Genomic DNA, 15,545 nt, shown 5'->3' on the forward strand with positions numbered 1-15,545 from the left:
AAGCAATGCATTTTTGCAAGGCGGAGAACACGTCGCAGTGCATTTTCCAGCAAGGGCTGAGCCAAGAGAGAGTGCCACAAAGCAGACTTTCACCCTCTCCTTGCTCCTGTGTGTTCTGGCCAGCAGCTGCTTGGCCGGCTGGACAGGTTTCCCAAACTCTCGTGCCACTTGCAGAGGAGACTGCCAAGGGAGCCGAGCCCACTGGCCAGATGGTTGACCTTAGAACAGCCCTGTGCAAGACACTGAGAAACTCACTTCTTGACCGTGAGTTGAAAACAATGGTGCTCTTTCCCACAAGAAGGATTCCTGAAGCTGCATGAGGTACATCAGGAATCAGGAAACAGGCAGTAGGTGACCCAGATACAGCCTTGCTGGAAAGTCAATCATCAGAACTCCCCAGGCTCAGGTTTTCAATGGATCTGCATGGATCTCAGTTAAAACAAAAAACAAACCTAGATTCCAAAACCAAGTTAGGGACAGACCATCATGGAGAAAATCTATGAGGTTGCTAAGTTGACAATGACTTGATGGCACTTAATCAATCCATCAATCAATCAGATCCCAAAGCTTGCAATGTTTTGTTCATCTCATTGGCTGGATCTTCACCCAGTGCTAAACCATCAAGTAGTTGGTTTCTAGGTGAGTGCAATGGGAAAGCCTACTTATTGTAGTTTAGCAGGCTTTTATGGCCTGATCGCCAAGCTATAGGGTAGGAAGCCAGAGAAAGGAAACTCTTTCCATCCAGTTTGCATGGTTCCAAGACTAAAAACACACTTAAAGAAAAAGTGAAGTAGATTTTATTGCACATAAAAGCCTTACTCATTGTAATGTTGGGTTTAGGGAAATCTCTTCCACGCCTCCAGTATAGATATCCCCTTGATGTATTCATAAGCATGTGATAAAGCTGCTGCCTCCATATTCTCCTGCTTGATGTGGTTCCTCCATAATGCTGCATTGTGTAAAAACAATTCACTGGAAAAAAAGTCCACTTAAAGATGCTCATTTCAATAAGATTTCAAAGATCCAACAAAATAATTGTTATGCATCCATGCAAAACACATTTTCTTTTGGCCAGAGATCTCTTCAGCAACCTTTCTGGAGCCAGTAGCCTGCAGATATGCCAGACTTCAACCCACATAATTCTTCAGCCATCATGGAGAAGACTGCTTGGAGATATTCCAGGGCACTCCTATGTATGTCTGATTTACAGACCTTGCAGAAAGGAAGAAAACAATCTTGATCTCTGCAGTTAAGGGGTGTGGCCAAGTTAAGATCCCCATGTAACATGATGGTTACCTCATGACAAATATTGGGAGGGGCTCCAACCAGTAGGGTGATTCTGAATGCTAGCAAATGTTGATGAAGACCCTGGACCCCTAACCCTGAAATGTTCGGTGTTTTTCACCTGCAAGGTATTATGTTTGTTACAGTGAAGACTCTCGTGATGATTAGCTGAGTCAGTAGAATGGAATGGGATGTTTATCAGCCACTGAGATTACCCTAGAGACAGGAGTAACCTTGTGAGCGAAGGGAAGCATCAGCAATGGAATGGCCTTGAAGGACAGGAGGAAGAGCCCCTATCAGATAAGTGGCATGAGAAAACATCTCAGACAAGACCCTCCCTAGTTCACATAAAGATAAAGGGAGGGGGGAAGATGTTTTCTCAAAATATTTTCTTGGCCTGGGCTCAAGCCCTGCTTATCTGACCACTGTCTTGGTAGCAGCTCTTCCTCCTATCCTCAAGGCCATGCCCTAGACCCTCTACAGTAATGGACCAAGTCACTTCCCATCAATTTAGCAACCCCCCAACTTTGATTGCAGGCTTGCAATAAAAAGTTGAATTCAGGCATTCTTGTTCAGACATTGCCTGAATATGCAAGTATTAAAAATGTTACAGTTGGTTGCATATAATTAGGTGTAATGTGGAAAAGTGATTAAGATAGCTTATTTTAGCCTCTAGACAACTTGGAAGTGTTGGCTGGGAATGATGGAACTTGTAGTTCAACATCTGGAAGGCACAAGACTGTTTTCCTCTAACCATACCTCATAACTAAACCTTATTGTTAAAAGGCATGTAAACAAGTTTATTCCTCCATCCATCATAACAATTCGTTTTCCAGCTGATATATTTTTAACTTTCACTTCCCCATTCAGACCAAGTTACAGGGCCTTTCACTTTCTGGATTTCTGTCAATTTTTTCTTCTCTTCCTTCTGCCCCAAAATAAAAGTGAATTCATACATCATGTGCTGCCGGTCCCTTGACAGCTCAACTATTTTCCACATGTATCACTAGTTTTCCAGCTAACAGGCCAACATTATGAAAAGTGGAATGAACAGTAAGCAAGCAGTCTTTTTCTTCAGCTTTGTTTTAAAAAAAGCATTCTTTGCTGTTGGAAAACGCTATATACAACAACCCTGTATATGACACCGCCTCTAAATTGTTCCATACAAGGCGTATTGCTATATTATAAGCTGTTCATGTTTTATTTGCCATTGCTAAATTGTTCGGGGTCAGAATTCCTTGGAATCTTTTGCCAGCCATCCAGGGGGAAAAGTGTTCTGCCCAGTCCTCTTACGGTGCTGGAGGATTGCCCGGGTGAGCTGTAACTTTTTAAAATTCCCAGCAATGTTTTGGTCTGGAGCTTCATTGGAAATGCACGGATCCTGGTTTCGTGTTAAAGGAAGGCTTGCTGCACCCCAGAGGTGTGCAACCCAAGCCCCAAGGGTGGCATGTGGCCCTGGGAAATGTTGGGTGTGGCCCCCAGAAGCTTAAAAATCTCCATCAAATTGTAATATTGAATATAATAGAGGGGGGAAATTAATGAAGTGTTGATTGGAGAATAATCACATTAACTACTTTATCCCTTCTCACCTGCCATCCCTCAGTGGGTGGCAGCAACTGGTCCATCTCGTCTGGACCCAGAAGCTAAGCAGGGTCAGACGTGGATGAGGATGAGCATGAGGAAATCACGGGGGTATAGGCTGCACTGAGAAGTTCAAAAAAATCTCTAGAGAAGAGTGATTATTTCCATATTGTGTATGAAATCAGCAGGACTTGAGTTGGATTGGAGGGGGTCTTTTCCATGACCTCCCCCTAAATCCCTGAAAAATCATGCTGCCAAAAATTGGGATTGACTGTCAAATCTTGATGGTAGGATCTTGGGGGGAGGGGAGGGTTCAGAGGACTACAAAAACAGGGCTGGCAAACTGTGTTGAGCTGTTGATTTCCCAAACCTGATTTAGGATTTCTAAAGCCATTACCAATCTTCTTGGACTCAGATCAGCCTTCTGCCTCAAGCTTGATTGAACTCCTTTGCATTATAGCTCAAAGAAATACTTGGAAAGGTGCCGATGTATGCTCTGAAATGTTGTTTTAACCAAACAAGAGTCAACTCTTGGAAAACCTTAATTACCAATAACATTTTTAGGAAACTTGGATGAAGATAAAACTCTCTGAAACAAAGGCAAAGCAAAGAGATCAAATTTAAATGCAGAGCGATGATCAGCGTTGAAATCTGGAATCCTATCACAGCCTCTTGCCACCCCCAGCTGGAGCAGGCAGGGTCAGCCAGATGGATGTGCTCTGGAGACCATCCCTCCCTGGTCCACACGAGCGCCAGGATTCTTCGGCTACTGCCAAATCGCTTGGCGTGATATTGCGAGCAGCAGCAAGCTTTGAAGTTTTCTAAATACAGGGGAAGGGGTCAGGAACAAGAATCAGCACCGTCTCGGAGTTCTCTCAAGCAAGGGGAAGAAAGCTCTGCTTTGACCCACCATGGAGATGGCAGAAGGTGGCTCTGCATTGTGTCTGGCAACACATTCAGACTTGACCACTCACTGGCTCTGTGACAGAGGCGGGCAACCCGTCCCAGCCTGGGTGCGAGCTCCCTGCGTTGACCCCTTCCCACATGCCCCCCCCGATCACGTCACTGACATTTGTCAGCCAATGACAGTAGAACAATGCTTCCCCACCTCCAATATTATATTTGCAAATAAAAAGGGTGCACCAATCTTCCTGTAACAGCCCCCAAGCCCCCAATTTTTTTAAGGCAGAAATTCTGCCTACTATCCTTTGGTGACCGGTGCCTCCATTGATTACCAGAAATTGAGGTGGGGCAAAGAACATGACCTAACTAAAGATAGTGTGCTTACTCAGATGGTAAAAGATGGGTTCTGAAAAAAATCCTGCCAGACAATATTTGCACGGGTTTGAATTCAGACTGGGTGCCAGCTCTTTCGCTGTTTACTGGCCCGTGGGGAGAAATGGGCTGGAAACCTTCCTTTCTGTGTTTCTGCAAAGCAACATTTTAGAAACTGGCTGGGGATTGGAAGTGATAGCGATTATTGATACCTGCTCCCGGAGTGGGAATGGCAAAGTTTGAGCTTGGTTATTCTGGCAGTTCCTTGCCTAACTACAGTTTTCCTCCTTTGCTGACTTGGTTGCTTCCATCTCTCGCCCAGATCCATCCAGGGCCATCTTGAGGTTGCTGGTCTCTCTGTTAACTTACAGCAGTGTTTCCCAACCTTAGCAACTTTAAGATGTCTGGACTTCAGCTCCCAGAATTCTCCAGCCAGCATGCTGGCTGGAGAATTCTGGGAGTTGAAGTCCAGACATCTTAAAGTTCTAAGGTTGGGAAACGCCGACTTAGAGAATGGAGATAGGATTATTATCTGCAGGCTTGAACAGGATGTGGAAACTCTACATCCCTGCTATTTTGTAATCTTGGTTCAAAAGTAGAAATGAAACTCTCTTTTTAATATATAATTTTATTAAACCTTTTAAAAAAGAAGATTAGAAACTAATACGAACTAATAAAAAGTAAGAAAGAAAAAAGAAAGAGAAAGAAAGAAATCAAAGAGAAAGCTAAAAGGGCAAGAAAGAGAAAATAGTAAAAGGAAAGTAGAAAAGAAAGAAAAAGAAAGATTAAAAAATGGCTTCCAATCTTCTCCTCAGCAGTTATAAGTACAATTATAATTTTACCTCTTTCTCTAAAGTTGCAACATGTCTCTCCTTTCCATAATGTATCCTATCTAATCATCAAAGCCATAAGTCATAAGTTCATTTTTTTCTGTTTTCTGCAAAAAGTCCATAAGGGGTTTCCAGTCAGTAATAAATGTATAATTAATTAATAAAGAATTAATAAAATAATAAAGAATTAATAAATTCTTCTGACCAAAGAAGTCAATTTGGCCATCTCTGCAAGTTCCATCATCTTCACCAACCATTCCTCCATTGTGGGGAGTGTCGAATCTTTCCATCTTTGTGCATACAATAATCTCTCTGTGGTCATCATATACAAAAACAAACTTCTGTGACTTTTTTCCAACTGTTTGTCCATCAGTCCCAAAAGAAAAACCTCTGGTCCCAATTGTATATTAATCTTCAAAATCCTCTGAATAAGTGTATGTATTTGAATCCGAAATTTTCTAGCTTTTTTACACGGCCACCAAGCATGGCAAAACGTCCCTTCTTGTTATTCACATTTCCAACATGTATTTCAGCTGTGCAGTCACAGATGCCATCTTGACATTTTTAAGTCCCCTGAAGGGGGTCATGTTGTTTTGGGAAGCAACTTCAAGGGCGAGCTTTCCTACAGTTTGGGCTAGTGAACTAAATTTTAGTCAATTCTTACAGTATATAAGTTCAACTATTATCACGATAGGATGGTTGTAATTATATTCTTAAATGTTATGTATATATAAAAATGTGGTGGCCTGTAGGATTAGAGAATAAATATGTATCTTTCTTCCTTGATTGGCATAAAGTAGCTTTTCTAATTTCTTTTAATTGTGTGGCTGAGAGAAATTTCTTGTGTAATTTTAGGGCAGAGGTTATTTTATGCTAATTGATACCATCTTAGGTATGAACTGGCCACTGGCCAAAGTAAGTGACACTGATTGACATTCATCAGCACAGCCTTGTCATATGGGAGCTGGCCTTGTGTTCGGCATGGGAGACAACTGATGATCCTTGCATTTGAGCCCCGTTATTGGAGAACATGTGGCAGGGCGTTAAGGCCCTTAGGACCTGTTTTTGGATCTTCCATCAGCATCTGGTGGTCCATAACATGGCCATCTAGCTCACTTGCAGAGCTCCTCTTATATGCTTACAGTCTCCCTTGTTTCTTTCTGAAACCGGATGGAAATGAAGCTGATCTCCAGCTTTGTAATGAAGCTGGCCAGGTGTTCTGTCTGGATGATTACCTGACCTTCTCACTGGTGGATTCCTGCTTTTTCTCCCTGTCCTGTGCTGGGACAGCAAGCACCAATCACTTTCCTTTCCATGGAAGATCTTTGAGGATATGTGGTTTCCATTGATAGACCTTTTGTTTCCACTGATATCTTCCCACCTTCCCATCTATTCACCAGTGGACTGTGGGGAAAAAGAAAAAAGAAAATACCATAGTTGTATGATTCTTTCAGTCTTGGAGCTAGAAGGGGAAACTAGTAGAATTCTAGCCAATTTCATCTAGAGGAAGGAAGGAAGGAAGGAAGGAAGGAAGGAAGGAAGGAAGGAAGGAAGGAAGGAAGGAAGGAAGGAAGGAAGGAAGGAAGGAAGGTTCTACCATTTCACTGGTCCGCTGGTAAAGCAATTATTAAAAAATCAGAGGCTTATGCTTCATTGATCCAACAGTGAAAAAAAGGGGGGGGGAGGTTTTAATCTTCTCTTTGGAAACTCACACTCCCATGTTTGTTCATAACAGAATCAAGGTGCTGATATTGAGGAACCCTCCTGGCCTTGATAATGGTGGGTGAAGTAGGTAGTGATTCATGACAATATCAGTGAGCAGAAAGAACTCCATATCTAAAAACAAACCTAGGCTTTGAACACTCCTGGATCTGATCTCAGGTGGATCCAAACAATGAATAGTCCATTTACAAATCTAGAGTCTAAATCCTTCCATTTTCAAATGCCATCCTGTCTATATTTACACTCTGTGCTTTGCAACAGGCTGGATTACTGTTTCAATGTTTTGTGCAATATGCAGGATTGTACAACGTGCTTCCTTCCTGCTTCCAGACATTCATGACACATTTTGCTACTATATTTCCATGATTTCTTCACTGTGATAGTGAGATTGATGCAAGGTGTACGCCCTGCAAGTAGACAAGTGCCAGATTTCTGTTTTCACCGCACCACACCCTGCTTAGATTATCAAGGGGAAGGTGCTGAGAATTTGGTGCCAGAAAAACAATGACACAATTTTGGTAGCTAATCCTTCAGTTTTGGTAGCTCAAAATCCACAGGAGGGAAATCAGGGAGCTGGAACTCCTGGAAGAAGACCACCCCAGTTGACTTCTCCACCCATTCACTTGGCGCTAGAAGGTTAGCTCACTGCCTTTTCATTTTTTAAAAAATTGTTTCCACTTTTACTTTTTATATACCAACTCAGTTCCTTTCTTCTAGGCCATCTCTCTCTTTCTGACCGGATGAAATGAAATTTTGCTTGGGATGGGCACTTTGCTTGACAGCACAAATGCTTTATGTATAAGCACTTAGGGGAAGCTTGGAGTTTAAATGGCATGATGGAAGATCTTCACCGGCATATTGGCACTTGGAGGTGTCATGCTGGAAACTCAGGTTCTAAGTTTCAAAAGATTAGTCTGCAAATCATCCCTTGGATTAGAATGCTGATGGATACTTGCCAGTTTGCATCTACTCTAATGAAAACTCAATATGATGAAGGGTGTTTGGTGTTTGAAAGAAATTCATCCCTAATCAGAATCCTCCCAAACTTGGGCTGGGTGGCCTAAAGCAATTGTATAAGTTTGGGGCCAAAGAATATCCCAGGTCTTGCAGTGTTTATTTTCCTAAAGACCTGCAGTAGGAAAAAAAGGAAAATGACCATATCAAGTCTGCTCTGCGCTCACCCTCAGGAAGAGGGAACAAGCCCTGATTATGCCATGGCAGGAGAACGCAAAGTGAGAACAGAATGCTGTTTGGGTGCAGTTTGGAAATTGGAGGGCATGTCTTTACTGTACAGCAAAATGCAAAGGTGTTGACTATATGAGCCGAAGAAGCTAACTGTCTCTCCCCCACTACTTCTTCTCCTCTCTTTTATGGATGTAGTAAACTCCACTTAGCCATGGATAGTCGCATCAAACTTCAAATGGTCAAGGAGATCTTTGCCAGGCCTTTTACGGTGACTCTTGAGCCTCAGGAACTGAAATCCCAGTTCATCTAAATGAGAAAGGAGCAGAAATTCCTATGCTTTGCATTTAAGTACCTCTGTATTTCATTTCAGGAAGAAGACCTGATAGTTCAGCTTCACAGAAACAAATGAGCAAGGCTCCAACTTTGCGAGTTAAAGATGTGAAAAAGGATGAAGGGAAGGGAAGCTTTGCAGTGCTGTGAGCAGGGGGTGAAAAGCGAGGGGAGCATGTTTCACCCAGTCTGGGCAGAAACTGAAAGGATGCCCACTGGGAGATGGAGCAATGGGCTTCTACAGAAGGTGGGCAAACATCTGTGAGGATAGTTCATTGACTTAATGGACCATCACTGGATCAACCGCAAGGATCAACCAGCCAAGAACTTAGCAGCCCAGGACAGCGACCACCACTGGAGGGAAGGGCCATGCCAGATGCTGTAACCAATCGGAGCTGGAACTGTTGCTAGATTGAAAGGAAGCCCTGCAGCCCATCTGGTTGGAAGGGCTTAAGAAGGCTCAGGATAGAAAACAGCAGAGCTTCAAAACACAATGCATTTGTGACGCGCTCTTGTGGAAGGAGAATGAAGTCTTCCATTTCTCTACTCCAGAAGAAGTAGGTGGCCTGGGCTGGAGATGGACCAAACAGAAAGTGCAGATCAGCCATAAGACCCGAGGAATAGACCCTCAGTGGGGAACAGAGGAATCTGGGCTAAACTTAAAATTCCAGGTCAGAGAAGAAATCACTAGAAAACAACTTTTAGGAGGTGTTTATGAGAAGACAATAGTTGCAAGGACACCATTTAATACTGGTGGGTGGGGAGAAAAGGTGCTGTTGCCAGTTTCCACAGCTCTCCTTTTCAGCTGGAAGAACCTCTGGATTTGCCCAAATGGAACTAGGGCTGGATTTTCTTTTCCTGAAGGCAGATTAATTGCTTTGAAGCACGAAGACTGTAGAAAGTATAGGATTTTTAATGGCATGCCTAAATTATATATGGGAATAAGATACATTGGGAGGAGATCAATTAATGCTGGTAATGTACACAAGTGTACAGGGAATTCAGAAGTTTCCATTACAGAAGCATTAGGGAATGTTTTAAGCTTTTCTTCTCAAAAACAAGGTTCTTTTTTTATTATTTTGGTTATACCAGAGGTCTCAAACTCAAATCATCTTGGGTAGGTGCGGCACAGGGCCGAGTTCATTACTCTGAAGACTGCAACACTGAAGCCTTTTCATCAGTGGACACAAAAGTCTCTTGTGAATCAAAAAGGAAGAAAATGGAGGCATCATAATATGCCATTGTCACGTCCAACAATCAAGTACGCTGCGGACCCTACCAAAGAGAAATTTGAAACCAATTCATGAGCAACTTGAAATGAAAGTAAAAAATCAGGAACCCCTTTCACAGGATAAGAAAACCTTTGAGGAAGGACATTGTTCAGTTTTCTTGATATGGGTATGAGCCCTACAGATATTATGACTTTGGACTTTCCGTTGTGGTTCTTTTTCCAATACAGCCAGACAGCCAATGTAAGTTATTTGGAATTACTACAATGGGACAATTTCAGTCTGCAGACTACACACACACACACACACACACACACACACACACACACACAGAGTATCCCTGGCAACTATGGTATGTTTGAATGCTCCCAAAATATCATTTGGGCTTTCATGCCTTTCTTCTGGATGCTCAGCCCCCCAGTGCTCCTCTAATGCAGTGTTTTTCAATCTTGAGAATTTTAAGATAGGTGAACTTCAACTCCCAGAATTCCCCAGCTGGCTGGGGAATTCTGGGAGCTGAAGTCCACCAATCTTAAAGTTGCCAAGATTGAAAAATACTGCTCTAATGGTTGTGAAGGAGAATCCAAGACTGACTTGTTTGGTTCCTTCACGTGGCCCTCTGTCCTTCCAGCTCCTGCCAGAACAAAGTGATGACTTCTGTTAAGCAGAGCATCAGTTATAAAAGTTAATCAGAGACATCTGAAGGCTGGCTGATCTTCAGAGAAGGAAGGGAGGAAGACGCCTGGCCTAATGTGAAGGAAGGAGCAGATGGTGGGCCATCCATCCTGTGTTCTCCCCAGCCCAACCAACTTTCTCTCCGCAAATATGAAATGAACAGGCATAGTTGGAGCCAGGGCTGAAGCTGGATCCTAGATTTACCTCACTTTTTAAGGCAATACTTTGTATATAGTATAATATAGAATAGAATCAAGAGAACACCTTATAAAGTAAAGGCTTCCTTGATTTGAATGGGATTCCTGGTGATGACACAAACACACCCATACTGTGTTCTTGGCGACAGTACAAAAGTAGTTTGTCATTGTGTTCTTCTGGAAGTTATTTTGCCTTCTCTGTTTAGCTTACAGCACTAAGATTCCTAGTAGTCTCCTATCCATGTACTAATAGATAAAAAACCAACTTAGTTTTTTCAAACTTGTGCAAGTTCAGGTAAGGCTGGCTAGGTGTTGCCACCTGAGAAGAAAGGAGAAGCACGTCTAGATGCATCAGAACTCATGGAATACGTGAAGGGGGAGAAATATTGCAAGCTGCTGCCAATCTTGGGTCAGGGTTACTAATAATTTTCCTCTCTAGTAATGGGAGCTGGAAAAATATTTTGGAACTTATATTTCAGTTTGAGCTACTCTGGGATTCATTGATAGGCACAAAATGGCTGCAGAACAGTGGAGGAGTGTCTTAGGGAAATTAAGGAAGAAAAGCATTTTGATTCAGGCTTAGTGAAGCACTGGAATACTTAACCTCATTACACTTATGACTTATGGGACTGCTGAGGTTTCTCTCAATGTGAACTCTTGCTAATTAGCAATGCGCAAGTCCCCAAACTCAGTTTGTAGTTGGCTCAGTTTTTCTTGGTAAGCGCTGGAGAAAACCCTTGAGAAGTCTCTCTAGGTTCCTCACGTTTGCACATGCATGTAGAAGGCATGTGTACTGTACATTATGCCATCATCTCCTGGGAATTGCAGGTTGACCTTTTTAGTACATAGGTGGTTGACATTTTTGCAACAGGGACCACATATTAATATCTGGTGAGAGGACCTTTCAGTGTCTGCAGAAGATATGGCCAGTGATATTATGATATCACCAGAACCGATGTGTTGATATTTTCCCCAGTTCTTTTGACATGTTAAGGGCAAGAATAGGTGTGCTACACCTTAAGAGGTTTGAAGCACTCGGTTCCTTAACCCCCCACTCCTCAAGCCCCCATTCCAAGGGTATTCCTCAAAGGCCTAAAAAAGAGTGCTAGGAGGTTTTATGTGGCCCAGGGTCCCAAATCATGTCAGATTAACCTTACTTCATTTTCTGATCAGGCAGCTTTCTGAGTAGATTGTTGGAATTCTGTAGACATAATATATCTTGACTTCAGTAAAGTATTTGACAAAGTGTACCATGGCATTCCGTTAGCAAACTGGTTAAGTATTGGCTGAATGGTATATTAGACGGATCCAAGGATAGCTTATAAATTGTATTCAAAGAGTGCAACAATTCAACGCAAAATTGGAAAGATTATTAAGTGCTAAAGGGTTCAGCTGCAGGCCCTGAACTTTTCAATGCCTTTAATAATGAATAGTTCTCTTCACTGACAATGAAAGAGTTTGCAGGTAGCTGCTTATAAAACCACTCCTAAATCCTCATCAGTCTGAGAACTGTCCATTACAGCTAATCTAGGACTGTGTGTATTTGGGGTATTGCATTGGGTCCCCAGACTCCTTCAGCTGCCCTTGTTTGATTATACGCTGCATTGGTCAGAGCACATCCTGAATACTGTGTTCAGTTTGGTGGATCACATTCAAGTAAAATTTGAGAAACTGGAAAAGGTCAATGTACTGAAATATTTGAGAAGGTTGCAGATGAGACCATTAGACTGGTGGATTTGGTCTGTAATCAGCTAAGTCTGGGTTTTTGCTTTTCCATCCGCTCACTTTCACATTTGTTGACTGCCTCGTGCCGTTCTCTTCCACCAATCTATGTACAGAACCTTGAAATTCTACCTAATGTTCTTTTTCTCTGCCATATTTGATCTCCCCACATCATATTGGCTTTTGCTGTGCACTAAATGGTGTTGCTTGTAAGGTTTTGTCTCTAATTATAGCATCATTTTATTTATTTTTTTACTCTTTTCATTTATTGTCATCACCTAGGTAAATAAATGTATGGTCCAAAAAAGGGCAACAGGGATGATCAGGAGGCTAAAAACTCAATTTGATAGAGATTGAAAAAAACTGGATATGTTTAGACTTGAGAAGATTGAATGGAGGGACATGAAACCACTCTTCAGACATCTAAAAGGATGACATATAATATAAGGCCAAGACCTGTTCTTTGTTATTTCAGAGTGCAAGGCCCAGAAACGAATTAAGGATTTATATTAAAGGAAGGCTAATTCTGATTGAATGTTAGGAAAAACTTCCTAAGAGTAAAAGCCATTGGACAGTGGAACCAATGACCCAGAGAGGTGGTGGGTTCCCCTTCATCAGATGCGCTCAAGCAAAGACTGGGGTACTTTCATTTGAGTTAGTGCACTAAGCAGGAGGTTGTGCTTAATGCCTCGATGGCCTCTTCCAGTTCCAGGGTTCTATGATCCCTTATGCTGGTCAAGGACCATAATAAAAGTAGATTTGATTTAATCTGATGATTCCAAGGGAGCAAAAGTTGAACAAGGAAACAAGGTAGACTAAACCTAAATCTCTCTCTCTCTCTCTCTCTCTCTCTCTCTCTGTCCATGTTGTTAAATTTAAATCAAATTAATTCTTGTTCATATGAAAAATTGTAAAGTATTTCATAACTTCTCTCATTTCACATTAAAACCACAATTCAATGGCAACTTTTGGAGGTCTTAGAGAGTTGCACCCAAACTTTGCATGAACTCCAGAGCCTTGGGGTATCCTCCTGTACAATACATAAATGTGTGGAGAACAAATTCAATGTATTAAAGAGTAATAAGGGTGATTTTCTTTCACAGGAGATACTGGAGAACTGCAGCTGCCAACCCAACCTGAGATGATCCTGTGACAGAAGAAACATTGGGGTGATTCAGTATAGTGCCGTTTCACTTACTTCCATGATCATTTAAAGCATTCTCATACAGTGACATTTGGCCTATGTCTACGTTAGTTTTCTCCACCCAGAACCTTCTCAATGCATTGGAGCTGAATTCCAGTTCCAAAGCCAGCACATCACTAAGACATCTTCTTGATTATCCAAGTCCTTTGAGTTGATTCACCAGATTATCATGCACATTAGCTATATTTAGACATTGCAGTAATCCACAGCTTTCTTGACCGTGTCGCAACTGGTTGGTTTATGCAACATGCTAAGCCAGTTGTCATGGTTCACAAACACAGTTAAGAATTCTGCCCCTTCTGCTGCCCTCCACTTTTAGGATTCTCAAGATACATGATACCCAAAACCTGAGGACCAACGTGTTGTGGATTAAAAGTAGGAACCCTGAGCTGAAATCCCTACTTAAGGAAGAAGTTGGTTGGCTGACTTTGGGACAGGAGTTGTCTTCTAGCTTGAACTATGGAGAGGACTAAAGAAGAATCAACCTGAAGCTACCCATGGTGGAAGGAAAATATGATGATAACAAATGCATAGTGCTCTTTAATACATTGGCCCATTTTAGCTTAATATTGCCCTTACATTCTCATAGCAGCTAGATCTTTCCTGCTCTTTGAGATGTCAGGACTCGAATCTGGGACTCATGCATGCAAAACATTCCATGCTCTCTGAGTGCTGCTGATTTTGTAGGAAAAATAAGTTAGGTAAGATTCTCCTAGAATCACGAGGACTAGAATGACAAAAATATTTTTATCCTTAGCAAGATCTGAACTAAGAACTCCCACCTCTGCGTGCATTTCTGAATAAATGTATTTGGGGCTCGCTGAAACAGAATATGGTAGACTAGGCTAAAATGGAAAATTGTGATCCAATGGTGTTTGGGAAGCCCAATCATTGTCTTAATGTGTTAAATGAATCAGGCCATCAAGTTGAGCCGCAATATGATTTATTGGTCTGAGCACTGCCTGTTATGCAAACACAGGAATTGTGTTTTCTTACTCAGGTTTACTTTAGCATGTTGTGTGACCCCAGCCCATATGTAATGCTGTATTGATCTAACAGGGATCTGGTTTGTCTCCATTACACTTCAAAACAGGAGAATCTAAAAACCTGATATAGCATGAAATGTTAAGTGTGCGTTGCCCAATGGCGCTCATTCTGTAATAAAGATAGATTTCATTACACCAGTTCCAGGAGCATGAGACCTGCCAGAAAACAGAAAAACCAAAAAAACCCCAAACCACGAATGTCATTTCCCATTCTTTCCCTTCATTTCTTGGAAATCTCATGGTGGTGAGCTTCTCCACCCGTCTTTTGACACCCGAAGGGCAAAGCTTCAGTCTTCCCAGCCAACCCCCGCACATGTCCTTGGTCATCCGCAGCTTGATGTGTGCGCATTAAAAATACTTCAAAGGCCAACTTTTTTGGGTATGTGACAACAATTCTGGTATTCCCTCTACGAGATGAGCCACTCTGGTGAATCGGCAGGCCACGTGGGATCACGTTGGGGAATGTTTTATTTCACACATCTTCAAATTCCTCGCTTTATATTTTTAAAGGGAGCTGCAGTGGAAACTTTCTCCTACTTAAAAGACAGCTCCACGGTGCGAGGCTTGAACACGGCTCTTTGTTCGGTTCTCGGTTTTCTAATTGCCACCATATTTGCTTCCAGCTCATTGAAAGGGGGGGAAGAAAAGAAAAGGAAAGTGCAGCCAAACATATTTGAAGCTTTTTGTAAGAGAAAACAAAACATAACAAAATAATCCAAGTTTCCCCCCACCCCTCTCTCCTGGAACTTTAAGTCACATCTAAGAAGTAATCGCTCAAGGCATCTGTGTGTGCGTTATGGGGGCGGGAGAGTCAAAAAAGTCAGAATTACAGCCACGACGCTGTGATTGGAACCCTGCCCCATTTACAATGCATGTGAAAATCGGGCAGGGCTTTGACCGCACAACTGTGGTTCCCATCTTGAATTTAATATTTACATATATTATTTTCAGGGATTCCCCCCCCCCCTTTTTTTCTTTTTCCAAGCATTTATAAACAATAATATAGTGGAGATTTTGGCATTCAACTCAAAGATTTATACATCTTTTTGATATCATAAAAATAACTTAGCATGCTCAGCTAACCTCCCGTTGAGTAATAATGGCACAACCTGTTCGTTCATAGATCACATCTTGTTTGAAAATATACCTTTGTTTTAAATAAAATAAAAGGATTGTAATAAGGCTAAATACTAGTAGTAAAACAAGCACAGAGTTAAAAAAGAACACGACCGCCATCACTCCTACATACCCTCTTGTATCCTCCA

The 15,545-nt window shown here is 42.0% G+C and overlaps 1 long non-coding RNA gene across 1 annotated transcript; it reads left to right on the forward strand.

Moving 5' to 3' along the window:
* The first annotated feature begins 7,238 nt into the window (after positions 1–7,238).
* LOC148213971 (uncharacterized) lies at positions 7,239–14,600 on the forward strand. The gene is made up of 3 exons (XR_015793606.1): positions 7,239–7,328; positions 8,248–9,679; positions 13,134–14,600. It is a non-coding gene; the product is annotated as an uncharacterized LOC148213971 (long non-coding RNA).
* The last annotated feature ends 945 nt before the right edge of the window (positions 14,601–15,545 follow it).

This window comes from Python bivittatus, unplaced genomic scaffold (assembly GCF_059951505.1).
Source record: "Python bivittatus isolate LINGU-HERP-01145 unplaced genomic scaffold, Pbiv_v1 ctg000790_np1212, whole genome shotgun sequence".
In the NCBI taxonomy this organism is placed as follows: domain Eukaryota; kingdom Metazoa; phylum Chordata; class Lepidosauria; order Squamata; family Pythonidae; genus Python; species Python bivittatus.